General features: G+C 39.3%; 1 long non-coding RNA gene across 1 annotated transcript in view; it reads right to left on the bottom strand.

Moving 5' to 3' along the window:
- Positions 1–11,268: 11,268 nt before the first annotated feature.
- LOC122793015 overlaps positions 11,269–13,857 on the bottom strand; it is a 60,691-nt gene continuing 58,102 nt past the window's right edge. Inside the window, exon 3 of the long non-coding RNA XR_006363442.1 lies at positions 11,269–11,534. This is a non-coding gene — a long non-coding RNA (uncharacterized LOC122793015). The remainder of the gene's footprint in view (positions 11,535–13,857) is intronic.

The raw sequence follows: 13,857 nt of genomic DNA, 5'->3' as shown, positions 1-13,857 counted from the left end.
TCTTGGAAAAACCTTCCCCTGGCTATCAGAAATATTAACCCCACACAATTCAAAAATTATCTCAAAAACTTTCTAACTAGCACCTGAACTTGCCACAGTAAACACCCTCCGTGAACTTACTAGTTTCAACTTTTTATCAACCCGTACCACCTCTTCTGACCCTACTACACGACCTCTCTTCTAACTCATCCCCCCTTCATCCTTACTTCCTAAATCTAGCTTTGCTAGTATATATGCTTATTTGCTTTCTAATTCTTCTCTTGACTACTAAAGCTCAATCTTCTGATACTCCTATTTCTGTACAGAAAAGGCATTAATAATACCACTTTGATTAAATATTATACTCCTCTACCTGTAAAAATGAATTCACCTAACATCTTTTTGGTTGTGTATAATGAAACTATCATGGAAGCAAACTGCTTTTAATTGCCTAAATCAAACTTATCTTGCACTACTTTAGTTAAATAACTTGTGACTTAAAAGATTGTACATTTTAAGCTGTAAACTATGAATGTACTAGTCTAGTTTTTGTATTATGTTATATCTTACATCTTAAATATTTGTGTGTAACTGTGGAGCTTTTCTCCCCAGGCCTCTGCTGAAAAAGGGCAAAAGCTCAGTTGGACTAATCTGGTCAACAAATGTCAACTAAAAATCTACATCATCCTTTTCGATGCATCTGCACAGATCTCTTGATTGAGACTATCCACTCTGTTTTTCTCCAGGCTACACTCATCAGTGCCACCCACTTCTTCCATGGGGAGAGTGAGCTCAACTTTCAAGGGAGGCGCCAATGCAGTTACAGTCCTCTGAGGAGTTAGGCTCTCCCCATCTTGACATTCAGGAAGAGGACAAATAAGAGGATCGATCCTCCTCTGGAGTCTGAGCTGTCAGATGGTGATACAGATGATCAAGAGAGCTCCCCAGTCCCCTTCAAAAGATGCCATATTTGGTGAGGTCCTTGAACTAATGTGGCAGAAGGGAACTTGGTCAACAGACCTACTCTGTTAGGATGAAGGCTATTTCACTACACTCTACTTTTCTGGTTAGTGCCTCCCACAGACTGCCTTATAGACAGTCACCAGAAGGACATGACAGGAGCTGGAAGTGTCAAAATCTATTTCCTGCAGACTGCACAAAATTCTTAGATTCCCCCGCCCCAAAGACAGTTTTAGTCAAATGGTATTTTGGTTGATTCTCTTACTGTGGCTGCTGCAACAACAAACAAAAAAACTGTCAGAAGATACAGCCTCTGTCAGGTGTCTAGTGTCTTGTTCAGGATGGGAAAACAGGCATAAGCCTCAAGCCCATTTCTCCTCAGGGCCTTGAATTACTTCAGCCACAAATTGCTTTCAAAGAGATCTAGCAGATCAGGCTTTGGCATGCTTGAAGTCACCCATCCTAGAGTCTGGGAAGTAGAGACCAATTTGGTCAAGAAGTGGATCACCACCAACTTCTTCATGTGGCTGATGCAAAATCCAGCTGATGGAGCAGTCTATGCAGCCAGTCTGGGCATTACAGTGCGACACTATGCCTAGCTTCACCTGTGTGACTTTGCTGACAACTGTAAACCAGCCTTCACTAATGCTCTATATGATGGATTATCCTCCTTTGTCAAAATGAAGCTGCTGAAGTGTGAGCAACATGGAAGTCTATTTTCTGTCATACAAGTTTGAAGACCCATAAAAATCTTAAAATGGAAACCAAAAAAGTGTACATATCTCTATGGTTAAGAAATCCTAGCATCAGCCCAATGAATCCACTTTTGAAATTAGCATTCTTGGCAGAGGCTGTCCCTTTAATGGATGCAGACCCAAAACTTGAGGTGGTCCACAGAACCAGAGATACTGTGGTCATTTCTGCAACTGGCAGCCTAAGGGCTGGCTGGCTGCTCCCTTCTGGAAGCAGATGGGGTAATTTATCCCTCTACTCTTCTTCAGTGAAGGCCATTATTACAGACCACTTTGGGTAATATGTTGAACATCACCGATAATATCTAGAGGCTTTACAATTCTCTTTTCCCATCAACCCTCTCTAGCATGTATCACTTCACATGTTCCACCTCACAAAGTGAACATTTTTTCTACCCTACATAAAAGAGCCATCCAGGAAGTTCCATGCTTACATAATAAAAGACTGCATTCAGAATGGCCACAGTGCAACTGATTCTGCTTTTTCTTCAGGCAAGTGATTCTTTATTGATCTCCAAGATGACTACCTTCATATCATCATAACCAAGGCATGCAGGAGATGTTTACAATTCCATGTAGGTGCCAGGCACTTTCAATTTACAGTCCTGCCATTTGGTCTCATCAGGGTGGTCACCAAGTACATGGCTATGGTGACAACCCATTTGCAGCTCAAATGAATTTGCATGTTTTCATATCTAGATGGCTGGCTAGTGGTGGCCACAGTAGCAATGGCTTTGCTCTAAGCCAGATATTACTTACTGCAGCTCTGTCTGTCCTCAAGCATTTCTATAAACTTCAAAAAAGTAAACTTTCAGCCAGCTCAAGCAACCAGTTCATAAGATGCCACTTGGACACAGCAAGGTGCATACTATCAAACATTAAGGAACCAAATACAAATTCTTTACCGGTTCCATTCTCCACCAGCAATTCTAGTTCTCTGAGTCGTAGGTACTATGGTTTCCATTCTCAGAGCTGTTCGCCTGGTTTAATATGAGAATTCCTCAGTGATTCCTTAGATCACAGTGGTCACAAGTTTTGGGCCTTCCTTCTGCTGTCTTAATTACTCATCTTTGTAAAGCTCATTTACAATGGTGGCTGGCTACTCCTTCATTCTTTCAGGAAGACCCTTTGTTATGCCACCCACAGATGCATCTTCTCTGGGTGGGCCATTTTCAGAAGATAGTCCAAGGTGTTTGGAGTCAACAAGAGGCCAACTTTCGCATAAATATTTTGAAGATTAAGGAAGTCCTCCTTTTGTTACAAGGATGACAAGGCTTCTTACCTCTATGGATGACTTCAATCCAAACCAACAACATGACTGTCATATGTTATGTCAGCAGTTTGGAGGAACCAGACTCTAGCCCTTATGCCAAAAATCCATGAGAGTATAGTCATGGGCAATTGCTTCTCAAGACTTTGAGAGCAACAAACAGCCTCAGGAGGACCAAATGCCTCAATGACAGGCTCAGAAGCTTGATTTTGATGCCTCACATGTGGTTGAGGAGCACATTTTCAGCTGTTGGAGCCAGCCTTGCTACAGCTTTTTTGACTGCTTGACCAGTACAAAGTGCAGCAGATTCTTTGCCTTTATCCCCTTCAAAGGGACACTCAGAGAGAGACACTCTAGTCGGACAGCATCCCATAGAACTCTTATTCCTTTCCTACCTTTTGTCTCGTTGCATCTGGTTGCTTTCTATAAAAAGTTGACAAGTCATCATATTCCTCATTGTACTGTACTGGCCAGGCAAAATTTGTTTCTGCTGCTGAAACCTCATAGCAGTGAACCCTCAAGATTTCTGCATCCCATTAAAGCTCGATTGTCATTCTTTTGGGTCATCTCATCTGTATCTACACAACCTACCTGAGGTTAACCACATAGTTTTTCCAATTCCAGTAATAGCCAAAGACTCTGATCTTGCAGAGTTTGTATCATTTCTGCATCTCAGAAGGAGTTTACACAAAAAAAAAAGAAAGTATTACAGCAAACGGAAAGGTTTTTATATTTGGGTGATGTCTCAGGGCTTAGACACTTCTAATGCCTCTACTCCAGACATACTGTCTTTCATTGCCAGACATGTATAATTTGAGCTCTAGTTTCTCTGCAATAAAAATTCAGTTTGCTGCCTTATGAAATTTTTTGAATTGATGTAGATTCCCTCTCCTCAGCCTCTCACAAGTCATAACACTTTTCTGAAGGAACATGCTCCAATCAGAAAACTTGGTCTGGCTTGGGACCTAATTTTGTATTGAAAACACTAACTAGAACTCATTTTGAGCCAGAAACTTCTACCCCACTAAAATTTCTTTCCTGGAAGATTTTCTTGTTAAGATAACTTCAACTATAAGAATGTCATCAGTTACAAGCTTTATCCTCTGCTCCACTGTAATTAGTCTTTCACAAGGTTAGGATATCACTACGCACAAACCATTCTTTATTTCCAACTTGGCATCTGACTCAAACTTAAACCTATCCATTTACCAGTAGTTTTTCCAAATCATTTCACCAAGGAGTAATGGGCCTATATTAATTCAGTGAAAAGTCACTTGAATAAATGCATTTCATCAAATCCCACTCGTGGGGGGCTGACCCCCGCCCCACTAATTATATATACCAACTCAGAGATCGCACTACAGTGAGGAAAGGGCACATTTTCTGATCTTCATTGTACCACAATCTCAGTATGGATAGTTCAAACGGTACGTTTGAAGTGAAACAAAAATGCTATTCGGTGAATTGAACTTCGCTGAACTAATAGGGACCTGGGGTAATATATCCTCCATACCCCTAAGATTTTATTTTCACAGAACTAAATCATTCAGGAAGCATTTTTAACTTTTTATGCCACAAATAGCCAAAGTACTAAAGTTTTGAAAGTGTCCCCTTCTAGGTAGGTGGCTTTCTCATTATATTTTCTTAGTGTATTTTATGCACAATCAGCCCTTGCCATGCAAGCCAAAAGCTGATTGTCATTTCAACAGCTTTCTTTAGGAATTCCTCAGTTGAGGAAATTCATACTGCAGCAGTTTGGGGTCTACATTGCATACCTTTGCCAAACATTGCAAATTAGATACGATTTTTAAGGTGTAGGACTACATTTGGGTCAACTGTCTGTCATGATTTCACATAAGGTTGTTAACAGCTTAGGATTTTGACCCCTCAGTCAGATCAGCTTGACAGCATGAAGAGGATATATAGTTGTGTACTTGACATAAAGTTATATCCTCATCTGTGTCTCTGGTACAAAATCCTTCCCTCCTTTTAGGATGACCAGGAAGACCATATTTAGCTCTTCACCCATCTTCTTTAAGACCAAGTTACCTTTTTGTTATAGGCAAGCAAACTCACTCTGATCATCTGATCCATCTAGTGGTACAGGTATGTTATATGGGAGGGAAAAATTAAAGAAGCTTTTGGCAGGAGCACTAGTTTTGCTAGAGAGATCCAAAAATAGCCCATTAGTGGTATCAAATGGACATGGTTGGTAAGTGCATAACTACTGTATTCCTGTTATTTGACTCAGTGTGGAAACCTGGCGGGATTTTGATCTTTTTTGCAGAATTTCATGTGAACCAAGGGTGATGCTTGTCAAGGGGAATAATTCTGGTGCAGGAGTGGATATTACATTAGCATTCCCAGAAACAAATCACTTTCAGTGTCTGTAAACTGTTTCATTGACTGACAGTGGATTCTAAAAAATATTTGTTCAGTCCATTGGAGCATATTCTTTTTTAAAGTCTGTATTGAAACTAATATGGCTTTAAGATCCTGAGAATGAATCTCCATCGTGGCGTTGGCAAGTCTGCTATTTTATAAAACAATGGTGATCTATTCAATATACTGTTTGCATCATGAAAAGACAGTATGAATCACACATAAAATGTTAGTGAATGTCAAGAATCTATCAAAACATTATCTGTCACGGATTATGAAGAACAGTTCAAGTGTTAAGATTTTGTTTAATAATGCTGATGTGAAGTTAAAGGCAAAGTAGTGTTACAAGTATGTGAAATTACAAGGAAAAGATTTCATTTTGAAATTATGTGGTTATTTCATTGTGTTTTATATATATATATATATATATATATATATATATATATATATATATATATATATATATATGAAAGAGACAGATTCAGTTTATAATCTCTAAATACTGAAATCTCGAATTTCAGTATCTCGAGACTATAAAGCCGAACATTCACAATATCAAAACCTCAAAAGTCAGAAATTCAAAATCGTGACAATACACCCTCCATCACACAAACATGCATACACCTTCCTCCCCACACAACAAACCAACAACACACACAAACACAACACAAATACACACACCCCCTACATATAAGCAGGGGGCACCTCCCCACACCCTTGCTACTTGTAACTCTGAGGTCACACTAAAAAGACAAAGACACCAAATCCACCACTACATACTTTATATTCCCCTTGCGCAAACACACAACACATATGTATAAACACCACCACTCTCAACACTTACACACTCTTACCTACCTACCCTAACCTACACCTAAAACTTCCCAACATACTCACATACACTCAAATCCCTACCCTAAAACCCTTAAAAAAACAGCACTTACTGAATCCCCACATATATCCACACAACGGCAAACAAACCATAGCACACCACACCTTACAAACACAGCAAATCCCATGTACCGCGCCAACACAAAAGCAAATTCGATGATCGAGTGCAATTTCGCTCAGCTGCACTTTTGGCATTTTCATCTCAGCATACTGAAATTCAAAATTTCAGTATTTCCAGATAGTAAGGTGCTTTATATATATATATATATATATATATATATATATATATATATATATATATATATATATATATAGACTTTTCTGAATTTCATTTTATCAGAGACCATATGATCGAGTTTCTGAAAACTCAAACATAAAAAAATCCCCACAAACAAAAATCTACCTTTTTTTTTTTTTTTTTAACATTTTTTGCAGGGGACAAGCCTGCACCCCTTGTAAAGTAAATTATATATGCCAATTCCAAGATCACACTACAGTGAGGAAAAGGGTAAATTTCTTGATCCTCACTGTACTACGATCTCCATTCAAAAGCTTCAAGTTCTCAAAAACTCTATCATATAGTCTTGACCATACGAAGTTAAAGTTTCTAAAAAAATTCAACTGATAGGGACTGATATGATTGTATAATGAATGGTTGAATTATTTCATGAGCAACACAAAAAACATCAGCCATTTACATTATGTTGACAGCATTCAAACCCAACACACAGTAAATCAGAAAAAAAAGCATTTCCTTTTCTGATGTCCTACACATAACCTTACAACACATTCACCTCATATTTGTCTGAATAGAGCTAGTCTTATGGAAAAGGCTTTTTTTAAAGTAAGCTGTACATTAGGGGCAGGGTTAGAGTTGGCATGCATTACTAAGGTAGGCAAGGGGGACTTACTTTTCTTTTGGTTCTCTTGTTGGCTATTCACATCTGACCATGAGCTGTTTGCCATTCCTGTCCTCATCCTTCAGTTCTACCGGATGTACATTAGCTTCCCATAGGCCAACCACGACCCATGTCAAGGGCCAGTGAAGAGTGTTAGGACCCATGGTCAGCGACACTGCTGCAAGGGTTTCTTTCTCCTAATTCCCCACCCTGCACCCACCCAGTAACACACCAAGGGTTTAACATGCCATAGAGGTCAGCTCTGGACTGCCTCTTATGTCCACAAAAGTCTGGATGTCAGCAGGATGCCCTACCCTCCCTTAGACAGCACTACATTGTTGTTTATCAAGGCTCCACCAGGGAAATCAAACTGCATGTTTAAGCCCTGAGCATCCAACCTATCTGCCCCTCTAGATAGGCACACCTATTTTCCCAGTACCAACACCTCACATTCCTTGGGCATGCCCATCTTCCTAGTACCAACACCTCACATTCCTGAGACATTAATCTAACCTGGGTTGCCTGGACTATAGTCAGGGCTTTATCCCCCTATACCATGACACTGGCCAAGTCAGAGAATCTTTAATGGTAAAAGGCAACATTCAGGCTAAGGTTTAGATTCTTTCTTGGATGGGAAAGAAAACAGATCTGTACTTTCATAATGTACTGAGACATGAAAATATTATTTAAAACTTTACAAAGTTGATAAAGATGATTTGCCTAGTCTGCAACAGAAAGCTTGCTATTTTTTTTTTTTTTTTGAGGGTAGATGGCTTCTTTGAAATGATGACAAATCTGGTATAACTTACAAGGATCAGATGGCATATTTTGTCAGCCCTACATGCATAACATAGATAGGCTGATTGTGCTTCCAAATGGAAGGAAGGAAGGAAGGGCATCATTCTTTTCAGCATTGTACGAATTTCTTTTCATTACAGTTTTGAAAGATTATTTCTCTTGCCTCATCTTCCAGGAATTCTCTGGCAACTTTCTCAGTATAACCCTCATACTGATTGTTGCTGAAGTTCATTACACCAATCTTACAAATGCCATAAATCAGCCAGTTTAATGCCATCTGTTAATGAAATAAGAAGACTTGGGAGGAGGGAAAAGGTTAATAGTGAAACAATATAGACTTTAGAGTAAATGCACAGCTTGGACAGAGATTTTCTAAAAATCACCAAGTCAAATCACTGACATCATATCAATGGATTATCATCAGAATCTAGAAAATGAGCAGATAATACAATGCACATAATGGAGAACAACGACAGTGCTATCCTGAAGTTTTTCATTATGCAGTTCATTTGGTCAGTGTTTCAGTTCTTCTTTAAAATACTACTATAACCAAGGTGCAACTAGAATTTGTTGCGTTAGCTGGTGTATAGGTGTACAGTCTCATTACTGTATTAAGCCAATTGTTAACCAGGGTTCTAGTAAAAGAAAATGCTTAATGTTTTGATGTCTTATTACTTTATTTCTGAATCAATATAATTGTACTATACCATATTAATTTTCTAAAACTTAATTCCCTGCCAAAGTACTGTGTCATACGATGTGAAAGAAAAACTAAAATTATCAAAGGAAATTAGAACTTAAGACTATTTCATTTACTAGATTATTACCTGGGTAAGACCACAGTGGCTTCTTTTTAGGAACAACCAGAATGAGAAGCATTTGTACAGCAGACTTCACTTTATTGTAAATTAGTAATATTTTAATCTATACAAGCTCTGATCTTCTTTGAAGGCTAGATGATACTATAGTGTATTCAGTAATGGGTTGGAATAGTGAGGTATAGCAGTCTCAATGAAGGATTAAACATGCCATCTAGATGGGCTATAGAATATGCTTTTCTGTCTCTAGTAGATACCCACTGGTCAGAGTTTAAACTGTTGTGTACCACTGTTCCTAGCTGTTTAATGATGGTGTAATTTTTTACAATTTGACCATTTGCTCTGTAATTGTGATTTATGCCCTTTTTGCCAATTCTTATCATGCAGCATATACTGACTTAAAAGGTGAGCTCATTAGTACTGTATCAGGTGTGTATTTTTTGGAGATAATCTCGGATAACTTAAGCATCCTTCATTGACACAATTCTGCCACACAGGTGGCCATCATTGGCATGCAGTATTTCATTATTCACGGCCCATTTCCATCTTTTATATCTAAAGAAGCATAGCCCAAAACAAACGGACCCCAGTACACAGTCCTGTAGTACACTACCGTGGTACATTGCTGGTAACCTATGTCACCTAAAAAGGTCATCAACCCCACCCTGTCCTGCTGCTTTACAAATGGTTTCTGCACTAAACGAAGTATAATTTAACATTCAGTGGCATTCATTTGTCAAGTATTCCGTTATGTGGGATACTGTTGAATGCCTTAAGGTCAAGTTAAACAGAAGGAGAGCACTTTGACATAAAGAAAGCTCTGAAGCGTTTGATGCTATTACTGCCTTTTATATGGTGCTCTGTCTGGTAGTTAGAGTTTATACAATGTACCCTTTAGCTTTAATAGGCTGGCAGGTTGGTTCATATATTTTGCAGGATATAACTCAAATGGCTTAGACTTCAGCAATAGTGATCTAGTAGAACATCTGCTGTTATGGCTAGTTTACTTGTACAGCTATACTTTCCTTGACATGGAAGGCAGGCTCAAATTAAAATTGTGTGCATGACGATGGGATGGCTGTGTCTATCTGGAAGGACTTTGGAGTGTAGCCACTGCTTCTCTATGTTGATAGGACAAATGTCAGATGGTTTGGTCAGTTATGAGAATCCCCAGGGTACTTACAGTGGGCATATCAGATACAGAACAATAGCAGGGGGCCCTGGGACACACCCAGAAACTGTTGGAATCATATATTTCAGCTTGCCTGAGAATATCTTTTTTTAAAAGTACCCATTTTACAGTTAAGGTTTTCCTCCCCATTCAATAAGCCCATTTTTGCCTTATGTCTGAGGGCTCAACTTAGGCATTATTTATTTTTCACTTAGCAGACGCATGGGCTGAGCATCAGGGCAGCTACCATTATCTGCAGGGTTTGGAGATTTTACAAGGCCTATAACCTCCTCCACAACATCCATAGTACCAAGCTACAGTGTGCACAACCTCCAGCCCTAAGGGGCATACACGTGCCATCTATTCTGCACCCAGTTTGACATCCAGCCTCCGGGTTCCAACATTTGCTAGAACTCCACTAGAGAAACATCAGCATGCACCCTCTTCCCCAGGATAGGAACGCCCCATTTTTTCCTGCCAGCTGCATGGGCTGTTTATAAAACTCTGGTCACCTGTGTTGTAGTCAGGACTTTAAACACCCTGCCCCACCAGAGTGGTAGTTGCCTGGAAATGTCTGAGGATTCCAAAGGATAAGTTTGATACTATTGCTGCTGGGGAGAGGGAATTCTTGTTGATCTGCCAGCTTGCAAACTCTCTCCAAGACCAATAGTTTAGAAAATGACAATGGTTAATGACAATATTTCTTTAACTCACTATTTTAACTTAAAACCTCAATACCACATGCGTCTGCTGTTTTTTTTTTTTAGAAGGGAAGTAAAATGACATGGGTAGAAATCGGATGGTGCTATGCATGACCTAATGCTGCCGTCAAACAGCTCACCTTACTTATCGAATGTCTCTAAATACAAGCAGCAGAGCAAACATATATTTGGTGATATGCAGTGGCAAAGGCCAGCTTAATGGCCTTTGTAGTATTCCACATTGTAAAATAACCAAGGAACAATCAAGCATGGTATTTTTATTTGCTGTATTTGCTTTAGATCTGTTTTACAAATGTCTTGCTGTACTGTGGAGTACATGAGAAAAGACAAGTGGGCAATATAATTCTACTAACATCTATTGATAAAGGAACAGATGGCCAATCAGTAGACCGGGAGAGGTAGCTGCTGTCAACAAGATCGTAACTATGCTTGCAGGATTACTGGAAGATTACAGCCACTCCTTTATTATACGGACCACTATGGAGAAGAAAGCCTACATACAGTTTGCACTACAATGGGTCAAGAGGTTAAATTAGCAACATAAAGGAACAAAAAAAAAAACTTACAGCAATTTACAGCAGACTAGTCTCAGCATTCCTAATGGAAGAAAAAGGTAAAGGATAAAATAACATTTAAAAGTCAAACATTTATTCCCAGTGAGGTGTAAAGGAGGTTTTCTGATTCCAAAACTATGTGCCTTATAGAAGTGACACCTCTACACATTTGTTTCAAAAATAAAGATGAAAAAGAGAAGCCATAATTATCAGGTTTTAGACCCCGATGAACAATTCCATACGTATGCAGATGTTCCACAGTTAGTGCAGTTTTGGCGATGTACATCTGGGCCATATCAATGAGCAGAATGCCAATAGCGGATGTGCATAGTCACCACCTGCCAGACAATTAAAAATAGTGATTAAGGTGTCATTATAAAAAAATACCAAGACATTACCACATATCTCACACACTGGAGAACAGTTACATTTTATGAATACAGGTGCTCATAATTTGCCAAATTACATCTTTGAGGCTTAGTAAAGCTATTTTAAGGTAGCTGATTATGTGCTGTTGGTAGACCTGTGCATACAGCATATATGTACGTCATGTCAGCTGACACAGTCTGTGCATACCACAACTGTTACAGATGGCTTCTTCCATTCTACTTCCCTTACAACAAAGATGCAGTCTAATGAATTATTTCACTTGTTTGAATACATCTTTTGCAGCTTGATGACTTCATACTATTTTTTTTATTATCTTTTCTTGCTGTTGTAAACCATTCCTAGGGAGTGTCAAGATTCTCTGCTTGTCTGATTGTTTCAATTAGGATGGTAGGGCATGTGATTTTTTTGTTTACATTCTGGCAGCTTTTAGTCTATGAGCTCAGGTTTCACTACTTTGGATGAAGGGTAACTAACACTTCAGGAAATGCAAACATTTTCCTGTGTGTGCTCCTTTTATCTGCAGCCCCATGCTGACAGGAAAACTTTAACAGTCTTTGAAATATAGTGATGAAGTAGTGCTTAGATAAGCTACTTTTTATTCAGAGCAGACACAGTAGTGGACTTTAAATATTTTCTGCAACATAGTTTCTTGGTTGTTTGGATTTAATGATGATGGAAACAGCTGCAGTGGATGAGATATTCAGTACAGTCTGGAGCAGTGCTGTTCATTTGCTAATGTAGCTGCTCATTGAGGTGCTTTTTGCATCCATGTCTCTTTCAATTTGTTGCAGTGATGGGTCCTACTGTTATATGGGAAAAGGGCACAACATTTATGGGAAAGGTCCAAAGGTGAATAGTACAAGAAGAAGAAGCATTACTGCTGATGGAGGGGGAATAATCAGAATGGGTCAGAAACAGGAACAGAAATTACAGCGCTTTCAACTGGGATAATCTGTTGTAGATGTCACAGCAATAAGCAAAACAGTCTAAGTAATGGACCAAAAACAGCCAGAAGAGCTGGTTCAAATGCAGACAGAATTAATTTTCCAGTGCAAAGTAAAGATCCCAAAAAGTGTCACCTGTTTACTAGTCGGCCTTATATGCAAATTACTTCTTTGTAGAAGAACTTGAGTAGGGTCTGTAGTAGAAACTTAGGAAACAATCTCCTCAGAACCAGTCATGTGCTTGTGAGGAAGACATGGGAGAAGCCCTGTCCTTATTATCAGAATCATCTGATAAAACATCCTAACAATTTCAAAGGCTGCAAGCTAAGTAATTAATTTTTATTAACATACCCACTGTCTTTAGATGAAATATGTTTAACCTTTTCTTTTTCCTTGGGGCAACCCTAGGAGGAGATCAACTGAATTGATGACACTTCAAACCAGAAAACAGATCTCTTACTGTCCTAACTACATACTCATCCTCTGCACTTTCTTATATTTCAGGATCATAGGCGGTTACTAGGCTAATGGCCCCAGGGCCCTTCCAAGCATAGCCAAGTTCAACTAATGTTCTCATGGGTGTCTGGTTCAAGCAGACACTAAAATAAGCACCTATCGCCCCTTTCCAAGAGGGACACAGGTGGAATCCCCAGAATGAATTTCCAGTTACCCATCCATCCAAATTATTCTTACATAGAGCCAATGAGGGCCTTTATTTAACATGAATAGGCAGCCTGTTCCAAAAGTGCAGCAACCTCTGAGAGACAAATCTGTCTGTCCAGCAAGTTCTGCTGATGTCACATACCAGGTTAAGATCCTTAGTGAGTGACCCCATGTGGCATTTGACTTGGGAATGTGCAGCATTTCCATTAAAGCTGGGTCAGAGATTGCTCTATATGCAAGGCACAGACTGCCTCTGAGCAGTCTGTATGACACAGAGTAAAGTGACAATGATTTCAGTCTGTCCGCAAGAAAGATCTTGAAGACCCTGAAATTTCTTTGTCAGGAACCTCTGTGGTCTCTCCAGTTGCTGCAGGTGTTTGGAAAGGAACATACCAAAGGGACCGTTCTCTATTATTGGCCCAATGAGGGAAAATACATGGGGGGTATAACCTCTTTTTTCCTGAATGCAATGTCCTTATGAGATGAACAGTATAAAATGTCCTTCTTACTACTGTGGAGATATTTGAAGTGAAGTGAAGGTTGCTGTCAACCTGTCTGCCCAGATCTCTCACCACCGACTGTGTGCTTAGGGTATTGCTATTGATGTGGTAGTTTCCAGGAATATCATCCTTGCCAAAGTAGAAGACAGGATAAGTGGACAAAA

Source organism: Protopterus annectens, chromosome 2.part0 (genome assembly GCF_019279795.1).
Source record: "Protopterus annectens isolate FY-2018-M chromosome 2.part0, PAN1.0, whole genome shotgun sequence".
Taxonomy (NCBI): domain Eukaryota; kingdom Metazoa; phylum Chordata; order Ceratodontiformes; family Protopteridae; genus Protopterus; species Protopterus annectens.
The sequence above is the reverse complement of the archived record's forward strand: the minus strand, read 5'-3'. Positions and strand labels throughout refer to the sequence as shown.